The sequence below is a fragment of the Papaver somniferum genome, chromosome 10 (genome assembly GCF_003573695.1).
Source record: "Papaver somniferum cultivar HN1 chromosome 10, ASM357369v1, whole genome shotgun sequence".
In the NCBI taxonomy this organism is placed as follows: Eukaryota; Viridiplantae; Streptophyta; class Magnoliopsida; order Ranunculales; family Papaveraceae; genus Papaver; species Papaver somniferum.
The window spans coordinates 54,818,617-54,837,338 of record NC_039367.1 but is presented as its reverse complement, the minus strand read 5'-3'; positions in this window follow the sequence as shown (position 1 = coordinate 54,837,338).

Here is an 18,722-nt window from a genome sequence, read left to right as displayed (position 1 = left end):
CAGAGGTACTTAGGGCTGGAAAAATTCTACATCGATCAAATTCCCTACATAAAATTCAGACACATTTGTAGAAGGGATAATCGTCATACAAAAGTCCTGGCATATATCGCGTCAATGTTAACAGACCCATCTATTGATACTATGTTAGAGTTTTTCGATTGCGGTAAATAAGAGTTCTTTGCTCGGACTTGTAAAGATTTAAAAAACAAAAATATATACAAAATATGTCACACGATCAAGAGATACTAGGACTTCGGATTCCACCATTAACCACATTCAATCAGTTCATATAACGACTCATAACTATTCTAGCTCTTTTGTTGACTCTTTTATTTGCCAAAAATAGATTTTGTAAAAAATCAATTGTAAATCACAAGCATGGTGCATTAAAAGCTCTTACGTCTAAGCATACACCATCAAACGAAATCACAACTAATTAATAAAAATCATAAAACGATGAAAAAAAGTGCAAAAGTCATAAAGAATCGATTATAGTTACCAAAAGTTTGTGAAATAAGGCTTCCTCCTTCATCCCAGAATTGGGGTTTAGCTATTCATATCAAACACACACTCAAAATAATAATTCAAGCTCACAAGGTGTTTAAAAGATTGAAAAATGATAAAACAGTGGATCTACGACCCACGCTGAGCGTCCAGAGAACAACGACAATACTTTGATGTTGTAAACAACGACACAAGCCAACTGCTGTTGACGCTGCTGAAAATAAGATTGTCCTGGGTAGTCTGTTCTTCGTGTTCTTCAAGCTCTTTAATGGCAGCAGCAGCAGCAGAACCCGTTCCTGGATATCGATTGTTTCTGCTCCTCAGAGGCTCTGCTCGACCCCCAACTCTCGACCAAACCCTCTACCACTTCTCAACAGCCTTTATATACACAACAGGGTCCAAATAACTCGATTAAATCCGAGTTTATCTCCCTTTTTCTTCACGTGCAGTTGAGAGAGAAATCTCTTTTCTGTTGCTTTGTACGCGTCTGTTAGCTATAAAATAGCCACCAAACTCTTCCTATGACTTGAACAGGACCAAATACATAATTATCCAGCGTAAAAGTCTCCCAAAATCTCCACAAAATCTTCGACAGTGAACAGCAGGACACGTCTCTCTGCCTGGACTTTGATCTCTTCTTCCGGCTTATCCAGCCCAATTGGTTGGGTCTAATTGCTTGCAACAGGCCTGTTATGTCTTCTAGAGTCCATACGTACCAAATACATCCATTGAATCTCCTCAAAACTCGCTCAAATTCCACTTTCAAAACTGTTCTTCGTTGCTGCCATTTTTCCCGCCAGTTTCTGTTTTGAATTTTGATAAGGAAACTGACCTCCCCCTAATCCAGTTATGGTGTCCCTTTAGCACGTGCCCTGAAATGGGGTGCCCCTTATCCAACTTAGGAGTGCCTTTATCAATTCTTCTGGGATGTTTTCCACACTTTTTCAGGGTTCCTCCGGGGTATTTCCGGTACACTTCTGGGCATTTCCGGTACACTATCAACGGCAATCCAAGGGCCACATTTTTAGCCAATTTTTGCCGCAAAGCCTTATTTATCCAAAAACACCTACAAAGAGATTAAAAACCAAAATAAGTACAACAATGGGCACTAACAATATACGCAATTGAGATAAATTAGACACATAAATGCGTCTATCAAATACCCCCAAACTTATTATTTGCTAGTCCCGAGCAAATCAAAACTACAAAATAAAATCCTAACTCACTGTCGCAGGCATCATCGATTGAATTTAGCGTATGCAATAAGCCTTTAAACCCCTAGGTGGCCCTAGTGGCCGAGTTATAGTCTCGGGAGGGCTTACCAGAGATATACCCACAAAACCTGTACTCCAGACCTAGCTATCTAGCAGAACCTTGGAAGGCACTAAAGAATCTCCTTGGTTGGCATACTTATTGACTACAGGAAGAAGTACCCTGATGCGAAATTCCAATTGTTGTACACGAGTTTGCACTCAAGCATACTAAAATTCATATAAAGTGACAGAGCTACTCAGATAGTGCACTATGGACATCAATTCGGAGTCAAAACTAATCACATGGATAGATCAAGAAGATGGATATAGAAAAACATATATGGTTTTGATGTTTACTAAGTGAACGGCGTTTCCCATATCTGTCTGAAGGCCTCCGCCAAAATGAACCTATCCTAATGGATTGAGATACTAGTCTGACTAATATCAACACACTGGCATATACAAGGGAACCAGTGGTCGATAACCTAACTCTAGGTCAACACAACTGGCATATACAAGGGTACCAGTGGTCGACTTTATTGAATTTTCCTTTTGGTCAAATGGTCTGGTCTCAATTTTTTTTTTTTAACTTTTTTTTCTCTTTTTTTTTTCTTTTTTTTTTTCTTTTTTTTTGGTATCTCAATCACTCTAATTCACCCTAGCATTGGTAACAACTTGAATCGTGGGCCCCACCTATCACTTAGAGAAACATGGTTTAAAAACAAAATAAAATAAAAATAGAAGTGAAAAGGACTCAACGAGATATGGTGAAACTATCATGTTATTTCTAACACCTGAGCTTTGTGCTTTTATGAATAGACTCTTTAGATGTTTCCATCTATTCAGATTGGTTCCTCAACTCCTACAACCAAAATGCTTCCATCCACTTAGATTGGTTAGTGCAATCCTAAATAGGCATAAATTTCTAAGCTCTGGAGTTTATTTATTGCAACTAAAAAGTTTCTCCCATACCCCCAAACTTAAATCTAACATTGTCCTCAATATTCTAAAGATGAAATTAAAAGCATGATCAAGGAGAAACTGTTACCATTTGAAGCAAAAGAGATAAGGAAAGATATTACCGTGTCGCATGAATATTGGGTTACCTCCCAAGAAGTGCTAAGTTTAAAGTCTTCATCCAGACTAAGCAAGGATTAGTCAACTCGAACCGTATAACAGTATCCGGAATAACTGTGGGTCTTTAAAACCAAAAAGAACCGACAAAAGGAAACTGCAGTGAACCAAGAAAATGTACAAGACTAGCATGCCCTTACCTAGTTTCTGGATAACTATCGTTAATTGCGGTTCAGGTTCAGTTTCTATGAAGGGTTCTACATAGACTATTTTCCTCGGATGCATTTCCTCATAGGTAGGATCCAAATTATTAGGTCCTAGAGTCTGGAAAAACTCAGATAAGAACCTAGAATAACAAAATAACCTAAATAATTTAGGATCCTCTAAGTCAATTAGGTATGACTTACATAGTTGACCACAGTCAGAGTAGTGGTCATTCTGAAGCAAATGTGTCGATTCTAATTTCCTAAAGTACATAGGCTTAGTCTCAGAACTTAATAAGTGACACATTTGAAATCTATACGTTCCCACAATTGGAAGAAAACTATTTGGTGGGAAAACTAAGTCAATCTGGGTATCATAGCCTGGGCAAACCACATCAACCAGAGGATGGGTTCTAACGACTGAATTTTTTTCAGGACATCATTAGGTTCGGGAAAACGAGTATGAAGGTAATCTTGCAAAATGGTCGAGGCAGAGATATCAAGTCCTAAGTGTGTGGACTTTCTGAAAGTTAAAGGTAAGGCACTAGGAAAGTGATAATCACCCCCAAAATTAGAGTTTTCAGTGTCTCTAGATAGACCTCTAATTATTTCTTGAATTTCCGTATCTTCAGAGTCCTTAAAATATTCAAGAGATTCTTCTAAGTTATTATCAGGTAGTGCATCTTTACTCATCTCTACGGGTCTATCTTCTTCTTCCAAGACTATTGTTTCTAAGTCGCTAGACTCTAAAACAGTATTTTCGAAATGAACCCGTTCCTCTAAACCACTATCGGCTTCGTAATCAAAAGGAAAAACTACATCGTCTAAAATGGTGGTATCCCTAATCAAATCCTTGTCCTTTTGAATAGGTGGATAATCATAAAAATTATTTGGATTTGAACTAGAAATAATATAATCACTATACAGCTCAATTGGATTACTAGACTCCTGATCACTATGCCTACATATTTCAGATTCTTCATTACTGCTATCCTCATCATCATAGTACGAAGATGATTGAACCTTATCTAAATAAGTAGTGTCTTTTATTCTAACCTCGTCCTCTAGATTAGGCAAATATTCACTATTTACATCAACGGTAAAATTGGAAACACTATTTTGGAAATTTAGATCTTTTAGAGAAGTTCTATTCTGGGTCTCTAACAAAAGCTTTTGGGCCGACTCACATGAATTCCTGACGTAATCTAGGAAATCAGGTAAAGAAAGTTCACTCATTGCATTATTTTCGTCCATAACTAAGTTATTCATTTCAGCGAACTTACGTTGTCTCAGCTAACTTACGTGTCGACTCAAGTAAATAGGAATTAGCAGAATTTTTCTCGTATGACTGATGGTTGTGAGGATAGTGATTGGGCTCACCATGGTATGAACCATAACCTTGAAAAGTTTGGCGTTCCCAATCACTATTCCCACCATGGTAATAAAACTGATGATGTCCATATTCAAATTCAGGTCGATATTCATTGTATTGGCTTCTATCATACCAGCTCGACATTTTTAATTGCAAGGGAATTCTACACAATCACAAACAAGGATGACTCGACCAAATCAAACCTATAAAATCTAGCAAACAAAAAGCATGATGGCTCCACTTAGATTGTTTCTAGACCAGCTTCTATCTTTCGAAAGGGAATTCATTACAATTTAAGCAAACCCCTCTGGAATCAATCCGAGTCAAAGTAAGTTGAATTGAGGCGAGGGAAGCTCAGTGGAGCTTTGATACCCAAGGCCTCACCGCTATCACAAGGCGGCGCAGTCACGCATTCAACTCACAGAAACCATCATGAACTTTGGAGTGTGCTTAAAGAGCAACCAATATTTTTCGAACGAGTTTCCTATTAAGCTCGTTACCCTATCGGTCTCGTTCTATTCCAATTTTTAAGCTTGGGTTCGCGTTAGGTTTCGTTTTCCTAAGGCGGGCAAGAAGGGAGCGGTGATGAAATCCAAACCCTTATCTTGTATTTGCCAGGCCTTTACCTTTACTAGGAATTTAAAAACAGTCCAAAGTCGTCCTCAAACAATGAATCACCTTAAGGAATACAGTAAACCCGCTGACAGGACATTCGCGAATGTTTCGATGGACTTACCTCCCGTACCAGACGGGGGATGAACCGTTGAAGTCGACTCGGGCCACGACTCCTATGTCATGTACGAACCCGAGGGGCCGAGATGATATAGTAATCGTCGTCCTTCCCTGCACACAGTTTATATAATATTTTTTTTGTTTAATAATACCCTTCCGTAGGGTTAAAAAAAAAAGAAATAAAGTCCAATTGTTTAAAGTCCAAAGTCCAAAATAAATAAAAAAATTACAGTTTTCCTCACACACTCTAAAAAAAATTAAAAATTAAAAATTAAATCCTAAAATTGTCCTTTTTTCTTCTCTTTTCGCTTTTCGCTTTAAGCTTTTTCCTCTCCAAGTCCTTAGTGCTCCACTTCGAACCTGTAAATCAAAGAAAAAAAGACAAAGTAAAAAGGAACAAATAATAAAAAAAAATAAACTTAAAAATAAATAAAATAAATCTATATACAAGTCCGCGTCGGTGGCGTCATTTTGTTATAGTTTTTTGATTGCGGTAAATAAGAGTTCGTTGCTCGGACTTGTAAAGATTTAAAAAACAAAAATATATACAAAATATGTCACACGATCAAGAGATACTAGGACTTCAGATTCCACCATTAACCACATTCAATCAGTTCATATAACGACTCATAACTATTCTAGCTCTTTTGTTGACTCTTTTATTTGCCAAAAATAGATTTTGTAAAAAATCAATTGTAAATCACAAGCATGGTGCATCAAAAGCTCTTACGTCTAAGCATAAACCATCAAACGAAATCACAACTAATTAATAAAAATCATAAAACGATGAAAAAAAGTGCAAAAGTCATAAAGAATCGATTATAATTACCAAAAGTTTGTGAAATAAGGCTTCCTCCTTCATCCCATAATTGGGGTTTAGATATTCATATCAAACACACACTCAAAATAATAATTCAAGCTCACAAGGTGTTTAAAAGATTGAAAAAGGATAAAACAGTGGATCTACGACCCACGCTGAGCGTCCAGAGAACAACGACAATACTTTGATGTTGTAAACAACGACACAAGCCAACTGCTGTTGACGCTGCTGAAAATAAGACTGTCCCGGGTAGTCTGTTTTTCGTGTTCTTCAAGCTCTTTAATGGCAGCAGCAGCAGCAGAACCCGTTCCTGGATATCGATTGTTTCTGCTCCTCAGAGGCTCTGCTCGACCCCCAACTCTCGACCAAACCCTCTACCACTTCTCAACAGCCTTTATATACACAACAGGGTCCAAATAACTCGATTAAATCCGAGTTTATCTCCCTTTTTATTCACGTGCAGTTGAGAGAGAAATCTCTTTTCTGTTGCTTTGTACGCGTCTGTTAGCTATAAAATAGCCACCAAACTCTTCATATGACTTGAACAGGACCAAATACATAATTATCCAGCGTAAAAGTCTCCCAAAATCTCCACAAAATCTTCGACAGTGAACAGCAGGACACGTCTCTCTGCCTGGACTTTGATCTCTTCTTCCGGCTTATCCAGCCCAATTGGTTGGGTCTAATTGCTTGCAACAGGCCTGTTATGTCTTCTAGAGTCCATACGTACCAAATACATCCATTGAATCTCCTCAAAACTCGCTCAAATTCCACTTTCAAAACTGTTCTTCGCTGCTGCCATTTTTCCCGCCAGTTTCTGTTTTGAATTTTGAGAAGGAAACTGACCTCCCCCTAATCCAGTTATGGTGTCCCTTTAGCAAGTGCCCTGAAATGGGGTGCCCCTTATCCAACTTAGGAGTTCCTTTAGCAATTCTTCTGGGATGTTTTCCACACTTTTTCAGGGTTCCTCCGGGGTATTTCCGGTACACTTCTGGGGAATTTCCGGTACACTATCAACGGCAATCCAAGGGCCACATTTTTAGCCAATTTTTGCCGCAAACCCTTATTTATCCAAAAACACCTACAAAGATATTAAAAACCAAAATAAGTACAACAATGGGCACTAACAATATACACAATTGAGATAAATTAGACACATAAATGCGTCTATCATACTATAAATATCGGGAGAGTATTGACAACATCAATACCTGAAGAAAGGGATATGAAGGTCCAAGCAGTAAATATTATAGCTGATAGATATGAGGTGGGATATTGGAGAAAGCCAATTCGCCAATATTTAGAATCGAGAGTACTGCCGAAGGGACGACCTCAGGCTAACAAAATCAAGAGTAAGGCAGAAGGTTACCGACTTCGGGAAGGCATATTGTATAAGCAATCATATATGGCCCCCCTATTGAGATACTTGAACAAAGAAGAAGGACATACAATTTTGAATGAACTGCATTAGGGCGATGTGGGTAATCATAGCTCGGGAAGAAGTTTGGCGGCTAGAGAAAAAACAAAGATGAACGAAGATGTGAAACACATGGCGAAGATATGTGATGATTATCAGAAGTTCGGGAAGAAAATACATGCTCCATTTGTAACCTTGAACTCGGTAGTGAATCCTTGGCCCTTCGCGAAATGGGGCCTAGACATCGTAGGTTCATTGCATGTCGGGTCGGGACAAAGAAAATATTTGATAGTAGCAACGTACTACTTCACCAAGTGGGTCGAGGCTGCAACATTGAGGCATATTTGGGATAGGGATATATTTCGGTTCATCTTTGAGCATATCATTAGTCGCTTCGGGATGCCAGCAGCTATTATGTCAGACAGTGGGAAATAACTAAAAGTGTTAGAGCACTGCTCGGTCGAACTCGCATGCGTTGCTATCTCAAGCATGTTTGTCAATGTTAGTGATCAAAATTATAAGTCTTGATTTCTAGTCTACTATTAGCTAAGTCTCGGACTAGGATAGAAAGTTTAGTTGTGCTAAAGACGATCATCATATAAAGACGAAGAACTACTCAAGGAAATGGTGGAACTTCATCAACTAAAAGGTATGTGGAGACTTGAACTTATCTATCACTCAAAAGTCTATCTACTCCATCTCCTATCTTGAGACAAAAATCGTTTTGCTATATAGACTTTGATTATACACATTTGCTATTTCGAGCCGAGTTCATCTCGCTTATCTATTTCTAGAAATATGTGATGGTAAGCTTTCGCTTTGGCCAAGTTCATCTTTGCTAGTGACGAAAGTCATATTAAGTTTCAATCACTTGAAAATGGCTTTGACGAAAAATGGTTTGTGAATAACAATCATATAACGTCCTCTAAGAATGTTTCAATGATTGAAATGAGAGTTTAGATTATATAACCATGGAAGGATATAAACATTGTGTGGTAGCACATATGTGTGTAAGTCCTTATTCCTTGAACCGAAGTATGCGTACTTTGCTGCTCAGGAAAACTGGAACTAGAGTCCGCGTACCCAATCTGCATACTGCCGGAGGTTCGCATCCCGAGAATTTCTGCTGGAGTTTGTGAATTGAAAACAAACTTATTCCAATTACTTAAGTACGCGTATCAGTCTGCGTACTTAAGTTGGTTATTCTCTAAAAACGATTATTCGTGAACTTAAACTTATATAAACTAAGGAATGCAAGTTTGCAAACTGTGGCTATAAAGTTCATCAATCGATTCGAGTGAATCAAATCGTTTTTGTTTCAATTGTGTTTATTATAAAGATCTAAGAAATTGAACAACTCTCTAACTAGTTCATTTGAACTAGTTATGGTAAAGAAGAATATGGTTGATATGAAAGTGCTCATATGGCTAACCATTTGGTTAACTACTGTTGAATCAACTAGATGTACATGTTTGGGTACGGTTACACAAACCTAGATAAACGTGCATTTCATTTTTGTGTAACAAGCTAAGTTTCGATCTAACGGTTGAAAGATATTAGCTTGAATCTAATCAGGTTTTCATCTAACGGTGAATATTGAATGCTTTGTTACTAAGCTAACATTGATTGCAAACCTTTATTTGAAAGACTATATAAGGGAGAACTCTAGCAACTGGGAAACCTAATCCCCACACCTCCTGTGTGATACTAGTTGTATTAGCTAGAGTCGATTCTCCTTTAACCTTAGGTTTCTATCGAGACCTTGTAGGTTAACGACTTGAAGACTTCATTGGGATTGTGAAGCTAGACCGATACTACTTTCTTGTAGTTGTGTGATCTGATCTTGCTGTTTCTATCGTACTAAGTACAATCGTAAGATTGGCTTGAGATTGATTTCTCCGATATGCAAGATATAAAAGAAGTCACAAACATCTTTGTCTCATCATTTGTGATTCCGCAATATCTTCTTTCGCTGGTCGATTAAGATTATTGTGAGGTGATTGATAATACTAGGCTGTTTTTCGGGAATATAAGTTTGGGTTATCAATTGGTTCCTGTTCACCTTGATTTATCAAAATTCGGAACAAAACTCGTAGGTATTTCTGTGGGAGACAGATTTATCTATTACCGTAGAATTTTCTGTGTGATACAAATTTGTTTATTAAAGTCTTCGACTTTGGGTCGTAGCAACTCTTAGTTGTGGATGGGATCAGCTAAGGGAATCAAGTGCGTAGTATCCTGCTGGGATCAGAGACGTAAGGAGCGCAACTGTACCTTGGATCAGTGTGAGATTGATTGGGGTTCAACTACAGTCTAGAACGAAGTTAGTTTGTAGTAGGCTAGTGTCTGTAACGGCTTAATACAGTGTGTGCTCAATCTGGACTAGGTCCCGGGGTTTTTCTGCATTTGTGGTTTCCTCGTTAACAAAACTTCTGGTGTCTGTGTTATTTCTTTTCCGCATTATATTTTGTTATATAATTGAAATATCACAGGTTGTGCGTTGAATCAATCAATTGGGAAATCCAACCTTTGGTTGTTGATTGAAATTGATTGATAATTGAACATTGGTCTTTGGTACCTTTCAAGTGATTTCTCTTGTATTCAATTAGACTCGCATATTTCTATTTGCTTGAGTAAGTATTGAATCGAGAAAGAGAGATATAACTCTTTTATATACTTTTATTAAGATTGAGTCTGACTGTCTAGTTGATTCTCTTAAAAGTATATTGGATTTAGTCCATACAAATTTCTAAGCGAAATATTGGGTGTGGTTGTTAGACCCCCGCTTTTTCAAAAAGGAAAAAATATCGACATGTTGTTCAATACTTACCAGATCAGAAAAAGCAAATATACACCCATATACTCCTAAAGTAATGGGCAAGCGGAGATAACCAACAAGATGATAACAAATAACTTGGAAAAAAAAGTTGGATGGAAAATATGGCGAGTGGTGCGAGGAACTACACAATGTCATGTGGGCTTATCGAACTACCAGGAGGGAGGCAACGGGTCTTTCATCTTTCATGCTTACCCACGAGACCTAAGCGATCCTCCCGACCGAGGCAGTGATACCCCACAACAAGAACTGAAGCGTGGAGACGAAATTTATCATCAAATCTGATCCTAGCCAAGCTTGACGACTTGGAGGAAACATGAGAAATGACTCTACAAAATATGAAAAATTACCAAAGACGTCTACAACGTGAATAAAAGAAGAAGGTTCTCCCGAAGGAATTTCACCTGGGAAAATTGGTTTTGAAAGAATTTCCTAAGTATGAGCGAGATAAGAAAGGAGGAAAACTGCCATATGGGGTGGGCCATACATTATCGTATCGAAAGTCGGAGAGGGTGCATATAAAATACTGAAACTCGATGGTACTCCAGAAGATCGACCATGGAACGCACGACATTTGAAGCTATATCACCTGTGAGAGGTGAAAGCACAGGTATGTACTTTGTCATTTAAAACTCTGTGTCATCCATGAGAGATGGGTGAGAGAAATTACTTGGGAGACTATAATGGTCATTCGTACTCGAGGCGATGCCAGTGGGAAAGTGCCGAGGTGACTTACACTCGAATGGTCGTTCGAACTCGGGGCAATGGCAATGTGCAAGTGCCGAGGCGACTTACACTCGTCGGACTATTTGAACTCGGGGCAGTGGCAGTTTGCAAGTGTCGTGGTTGTCTAAGGGTTCTGGTGGTTGGAAGCCAGTAACCAAAGGTTGCCAAGACATGAGTTTCTGGTGATCGAGCAACCTAAACACAACTACAGGTTGCTCCCATCAAAAGTGACAGATTCACTTGAACCTAGACATCCAACTGATGACTGACTTAGGATGATCGAGACATAGAATTTAGGCGAGACCTAAGACCTTTCCATTGGTTTAAAATACCAATGATGAGATACCTCAATCGGGACATGGCATTGGGCCCGATGACCCTTCATGTCGAGTGTGTTCGACAGATATGGAACTCATACTAACACATATTTAAAACAAATAATGCAGGATACTAAAATGCCAAGGTTATGAACGACCATGCATAAAGGATGAAACTAAACATTGTCGAAAGCTACAATCCCTATGAAGAGGGACTAACTAGTGACGGAGCACCCCGAGAAATAAGTTGTACAAGATTAAAAGGTGTTCAAACGAGTAAAATTACAACCCAAGAGGAGGGTCAAAATAGTGACGCAGCACTAAAAGGAAGAAATTATGCTTCGGGATTGACCGAACCCGAGCCATCACTCTTCGCAGCGAGCTTCGCCTTATTCATATTTATAAAGTCTTTCACACCCTCCTTGACCCTGTCAGTAATATCCTTCTCATGCTTTGCCTGCGCCTCATTCAATTGATGAGTCATCTCGACAGCAGCGTCACTAAGCTTAGTGTTCAGAGGAACTTCATTCTCCTTCAGATGCACGATATGCTCCTCCAAAGCCTTGACCTTTCCTTGCTCGACTGCATTAGATAGGAATGGAAAATGATTACAACCCGAGAAGGTAATAAAACAGAATGACAAGAAGCAAGAAGGCAGAATAAAGCATGCTTAAAGACCTGAGAGCGTGGGTACAACTAATTTTAAGGTTTTTTATGATTTGGAAAGGGTAGTCTCAAGCTCACACATCTTGAAAACCATCTCATCATATTATTGCTCGTTGAACTCATTCGAGGGACAATGTTTCTTGTGCTTGCTTGATGAAACATCTTTCTCCAAGCTTGGATTTCCAACAATCGTTCTGGATTACATCATGATATGTGTCACAACAGTGACGTACTCGGTTAACATTAATGGTACATCGCATGGTTATATCAACCCAAGAAGAGGTATTATACAGGGAGACCCCTGTCCTCCTTCATAATATGTGCGAAAATCCTATATATAAACTTGGGAAACCTTCAAAATCGAAAGCTTGTAGAAGGGATACGTATATCAAAGAAAGCCCCACCGTTGTTCATTTAATGTATGCAGATGACCTCCTAATCACTTATAAGGATTATTCAAGAAGTAACACTCCTCTCAAGAACTTAGTTCATTTATACGATCTTTCGGCGGGCCAGGTAATGAATACATCCAAATTTATAATTGCTCATCGCCCACGACTGGAGCACTCGAGGTCAGTAACCTGCAACAATTTTTCAACATGCCAACTATATCAAACCCACCTATTTGTCTAGGGGTTAATTTCAAACAAGGAAGAGCATCTAACAACACCTTTGCGCTTATTCTTCAACTACTAGCGCGAAAAGCAAAAGGATGGATGACAAATTGTCTAAAATCTGTAGGAAGATCGGTTCTCATTAAAACTTCCCTCACACCCACTTCACACCACCTTATGAAAACACATCTTAACCCTACTGAAGTACACAAACAAATAGACCGTATAACCATGAATTTCTTATGAGGACATGACTATTCGGTTAAATAGCTTCATCCTATCGTCTAGGATAAATTAGTCAAACCAGCATCTGAAGGAGGTTTACGAATAAAGAAAAGTAGTGAGCATAACAAGGCTCTTCTCATGCAAAAAATTTGGAGCTTGCATAAACAACCTAGCTTTATCTATGGAAGTCTCTACAATGAGAAATATTTTAAGCAGCAATCAATTAATTCTTCAAGGCATTGAGTCCATACCGTCTTTCTCCAACGCAGTGGAGACAATTAGCATCACTCGTGCCTACCATGAAACAACTTATATTCCATCGTATTGGAAATGGTTTAATAACCCCATTCAAGATAACTGGATTTCAACTTTCCCAACCTTTACCCAGTGAAATATTACTCCATCCATATGGTAGATGATATCATCGATGTAATTTCTCATAACTGGATTCAGGTAAAATTAAACAACCTTCCCCCTCTTGTAGCCCAAAAGATGATAAACATTCGTTTACCCCAAGATAACCTGTAGCTACCCCAAGATAGCCCGTATCTAGGACAACATTATCTGGACGTATCCAAAATCTAGAAAATACACTTCTGCTTCGGGATACAAATGTCTAGCCAAAGAAGTTGGCCATCCTCATAAAAAAAAACCCTCTCAGTTACTAAATTCTTGTGAACCTTGCCATGTCCACCAAAAATTCATATTTTCTTATGGAAAGCAATCAACGAAGGTCTGCAGACCTTTTCTATCTTAAACCTCATTCATCTGACCAACTCCAGCATTTGCTCCAAATGCAACTCTATTCAATAATCCTTGGGTCACCTGCTACTGCACTTCTTAATAACAACTACATCTTGGAACTCCCTACTCATTCGGCTCTCCACCAATCAAAATCCCAGTTATGGCTCCACAATAGCTATAACTCCTCAAGCAATAATTTCTTTTCTCTTACAACAATCATCACCAAAATCAAATATCTCCTCATTCTGTTTTTTATTTAGGACCTTATGGTTTGCTAGAAATGAGCTAATACACCGCCAAAAGCAAACGACATCTGAAGGAATTCTATCCTGCGCTATGAAACAACATCAGGAGTACTCCTAGGCTATAAAAACCTTACCTCTTGTTTTTCTAGGCGATTTACCCGTTAAAAACCAACTAGGAGGCGCCAAAATGACGACGACAATCTTAATAGGATGGATAACCCCAAATATGGATTGGATAAAGATCAACACTGATGGGGCAGCCAGGGGTCACCCCGGTTTTGCGAGTGCATGTTTCATTTGCAAGGATGCGGAGGCGCGAACTGTGATGGATTTGGCTCCACCATTAGGAATTACGACTGCCTTGACAGCTGAAATATGAACCTTTCTTTTGGCATCCAGAACCGCAACGGAAAGACAATGTCCAAAATCTTTTTTTGAGACAAATTCGGAAAACCTGCTACACCACCTTGGCATATTTCAGAAACGGTCGATGAAATAAAGAAAAGAATACAATAGATACCCCAGACTTCCATCCAACAGAACTACAGAGAAGGAAACCATAAAGCAGATGACGTGGCCCACCATGCGGCAAATGGAAGTCAAATGGGAAATCTATTAACAAAAATATGGGAACATGCAATCCCAATTTTTATTAATCAAATTATTCAACATGACTCTATAGTTACCACATACCCACATGAAATTATAATCTAGTTTTCCTTTCTTGAATGTATGCTTCGGAAAAAAAATAAAATAGATAATAGTGTGTGTTTTTCTTTAAACATGAGAGATTTTTTTGAGAAGTTCTTAACAGATCACTTTAAAAACCGCACTCTCGTACAAGGGATTAATAGCGGCCACTTTTGGGACCCACGATTCGAGGAGATGTGAGATTTTTTTTTTTTTTCCTGAAAACAATGTGTCTATCTTTTATTTTTTATTAATCAGAACTAGTCATAAAAACCCAAGGTGACCAAACTTGTGGTACAAAAACCCCATTCAAATGTTGGGATCCATTAAAACTCCATCTTAAACAAAACTGATACAAAAACCCTAAATTTTTAAAAATTGATACAAAAACCCCAAATTTCAAATTTGGTTTCATCAAATTTTATGGTGTTTCATCAAATTTTATGATGAAATGAAAATTGGTTCCATCAAATCCTTTGGGATTTTTGTGTTACTTTTGTTTTGATGGGATTTTTGTGTTACTTTTGTTTTGATGGGTTTTTTGTGGATGGATAGTGACACCTTTGGGGTTATAACTCGCGGACCGTTTATTAATATAATAGAAGTTAATTACGGATAGTTGGTTGGTAGCCTAGCAATAAACTGAGCACCAATGCCTTTCTCAAACATAAAAAATTTTCTTTGTAAACTCGATCTATACGGACCTCAAAAAATATGATAGTGAAGCTCTTTACCAGTCGAATGTTTGATCATGTTGATATATAGTAATTGCATGAATACAAACTACCTACTACACCTCGATAGCCTCTCTACTGTTGAATATGAAGCCTACATGCGTGAGGAAGCTGATGTTTATGAAGGAAAGGATGATGAAAGAAGTATACATAACTCGATGACACAAGAAATGGTTGCGGATGAAGAAACTGACAACTCTAGACAAATCAAAAGAATGAGGCATTCAACCCTAAACCAGCCACCTTCCATGAACCCACATGACCTTCATGTCTTGCAACCTACCTGTAGAGCTGCAGTCACTTCTACCACTATGGACACTCAAACTGCTGAGATGATGGACTCTGATATTTCAATTGCATCTGCTTCGAAACCCACAAATGAGGATCAAGGAACTTCTGCACAGGTACACAACAAATCCTTTCTCATCTGCTTCTTCTTTCAAAAGCTTTTTAATTCAGTCTATTCACCATCAGCGTACTCATTTCTCTTGCATTTTTTTCTCCTCTTGTTATAACGTGAAAATCCTATCCTGGAATTGCAATGGCTTTGGAGCCAAAGATACTAGAAATTACTTAGTTTACAAAATTCTAAACTACAAAAGACCCCTAAACTTCCCTAACAATAGTTATGTCCCATCTATTGGGAGAGCTAGAGGTATTTTCCTTCTTTGGAAGGATGGGTTTGAGTTTGATATCATTTTTCAGGATAAAAATATGTTTCATTGTCTAATAAGCAGTGATCCGGCCAAACCGCAATGGCTACTGTCATGCGTTTATGGCTCTCCTTATCCCCAAGAGAACACTCAGCAGTGGAACTTCATAAAAAATGTGTGTGAAAACTACAACATTTCTTCCCCCTGGGTCTTATTAGGGGACTTAAACATCACCTTGGATTGCAATGATAGGTTAAATAGTACTGCCTCTACTTCTCAGATTAGTCCTATTGCTAAAATCTTACATGATATAGGTCTTAATTATTTAGGATTTCATGGTAACCCCTATACTTGGACTAGCAACGAACATGGTATAGGGAGTAAAAGGTCTAGGATTGATAGAGTTGTCATAAACACAGATTGTCTAATTAACTTCCCTAGATCTTGCCTTAAACATCTCCCATTCTTAGGATCCGAACACTTCCCTATACTTCTAGACTTGTCCCCTAACGATTTGCACAACTCAAAAAGTTGGAAATTCTTTGAATGTTGGTTACGAGACTCATCTTGCAAAGCACAAATCTACAATGCTTGGACCAAGCATGTCAACGGATATCCAGCTTTCTCTCTGAACCAAAATCTTGTTGAAACAAGGAGGACTTTATCACTCTGGAATATAACGACTTTCGGCAATATACAACATCAACTGAAATCCCTCCAACAACAGCTCACAGTTCTGCAACAACCAAGTCAGTGCACTGATAATACCGATAAAGTCATAGAGCTAGAGAAGGAAATCAAAGAATGGCACGTCAGAGAAGAACATTTTTACAAACAAAAATTAAGAGACACCATTTTCAATGAGGCAGAACAGAACACAAAGCACTTCCACTTACAAGCAAATAAAAGGAAAGCCCACAACAGAATATAATCACTGCAAAATCCAAATGGTAGATGGTGCAATGGCAGAGATAATCTGGAGAATCTCCTCACCAGTCACTTCCAAAGCATCATGACTACATCAAATCCATTTCAAGACAGTGAAATCCTGAGCATCCTTCCAAAATGTATCAATGAGGAGGACAACTTAGCTTTGAATAAAATTCCAGATGTGACTAAAATAGAAGCGGCTCTCAAAGGCATGAAACCGTGGACAACTTCGGGGCCGGATGGATTCCCACCAGGTTTTTTTCAAACACAATGGGTTGTTGTTAAAGAAGATATAATAAGTATGGTGCAGAACTTCTTCGCAACAGGTAGAATGTCAAGAAAGTTGAACAAAACCAACTTTGCTTGATCCCGAAAACAAAGCTTCCCCACTCCCACTCTGCAGGTGATTACAGGCCAATTGCGCTTTGCAATTCCACTTACAATCTCATCACTAAAATAATGGCAAATAGATTAAAGCAGCACCTTGAGAAGATCATCTCCCCTATGCAAGCAGCATACGTCCCAAGAAGGCAAATTAGTGACAATATTCTGTTAACTTAAGAACTAATTCATTCCATGAAAAGTAAGAAAACCAAAAAAGGTTATATGGCACTCAAAGTGGACATGAGAAAGGCTTTTGATATGTAGAGTGGAGTTTCCTAAACGATGTAATGTCATCCCTTGGCTTCAACATCAAATGGTGTCAGATGGTTTATGAATGCATCAGCACTACATATATTCAAATTCTTCTAAATGGCGCACCATGCAAGAGCTTCAATCCAACTTGAGGCATTCGTCAAGGCGACCCACTATCACCCTATTTATTCCTTCTGACTATGGAAGTACTTACAAGATCTCTGGCCAAAGCTGAACACTCAAATAAGCTTCAAGGTATCAAAATCTCAAGGAATGCTCCACAGGTTACACATCTTCTATTTGTCGATGATTGTCTTTTGTTTGCAAAAGCAGATATTCAGAATGTCAATACTTTTTTGGATGTGATCAATAAATTTAGTGAAGTTTCAAGGCTGCAAATCAATTTTCAGAAGTCAGCAGTATTCTTCTCCAAGCACATACACCCTCGTCACTGCAGAATCATGCTAAGAAGACTCAAGATGAGGAAAATGGCATTAGACAAAAGATATTTCGGAATCCCTCTATTCCTAAATAGGAGGAAAACGAGCTCTTTCTCTGGTCTTGTAGATAACATGAAAGTGCGACTCTCAAAGTGGAATGGGAAGTTTATCAATCAAGTAGGGCGAACTGTCATGATCAGAAGTGTTCTTAACACTATGCCATCATATCAAATGAGTGTATTCAAAATTCCTGCTACTACTATCAAGGAGTTGGACAAGGTACAACGACAGATCTGGTGGGGAAAAAAGGATGGAAAGGGACTCTACTACATCTCCTGGCTTGCAGTAGGTAAAGAAAAATCTCAAGGAGGCATGGGTTTTCGAGATTTCACTTGCTTTAATAAAGCTTTATTAGCAAGAACAACATGACGTCTTTGCAATCAGGAAAACTAACTCTGGTCTCTAGCATTGAAACAACGACACTTTCCACACTCTCATGCTCTTCATGCGCAAAAGAAAGGCAATACCACGTGGTCCTGACAAAGCATTCACAGTATGATGGAATTCATTAAAAGGTTCAGCATATGGCTTATCAGTAATGACAATAAAGTTCAGATGTGGCGTGATAGATGGTTACCTGGCGGAGACTCCCCGCCTACTTCAATAGTTTCCCCTGAAGAAGCTAAAACTACAATTTTGTCTCTGATTTAATTGATCAGGATACTAATTCCTGGAATGTGCAGATCGTGTATCACCTATTTAGTCAGGAAGATGCTGAGTTAATCACTAACATCCGTATCCCGTGGATGGATGAAGTGATGAGTGCTAAAAAATGCATATTTCTATATATTTTTCTTGGCATTTAACTCATCTTTTGTGCATTAATTCTAC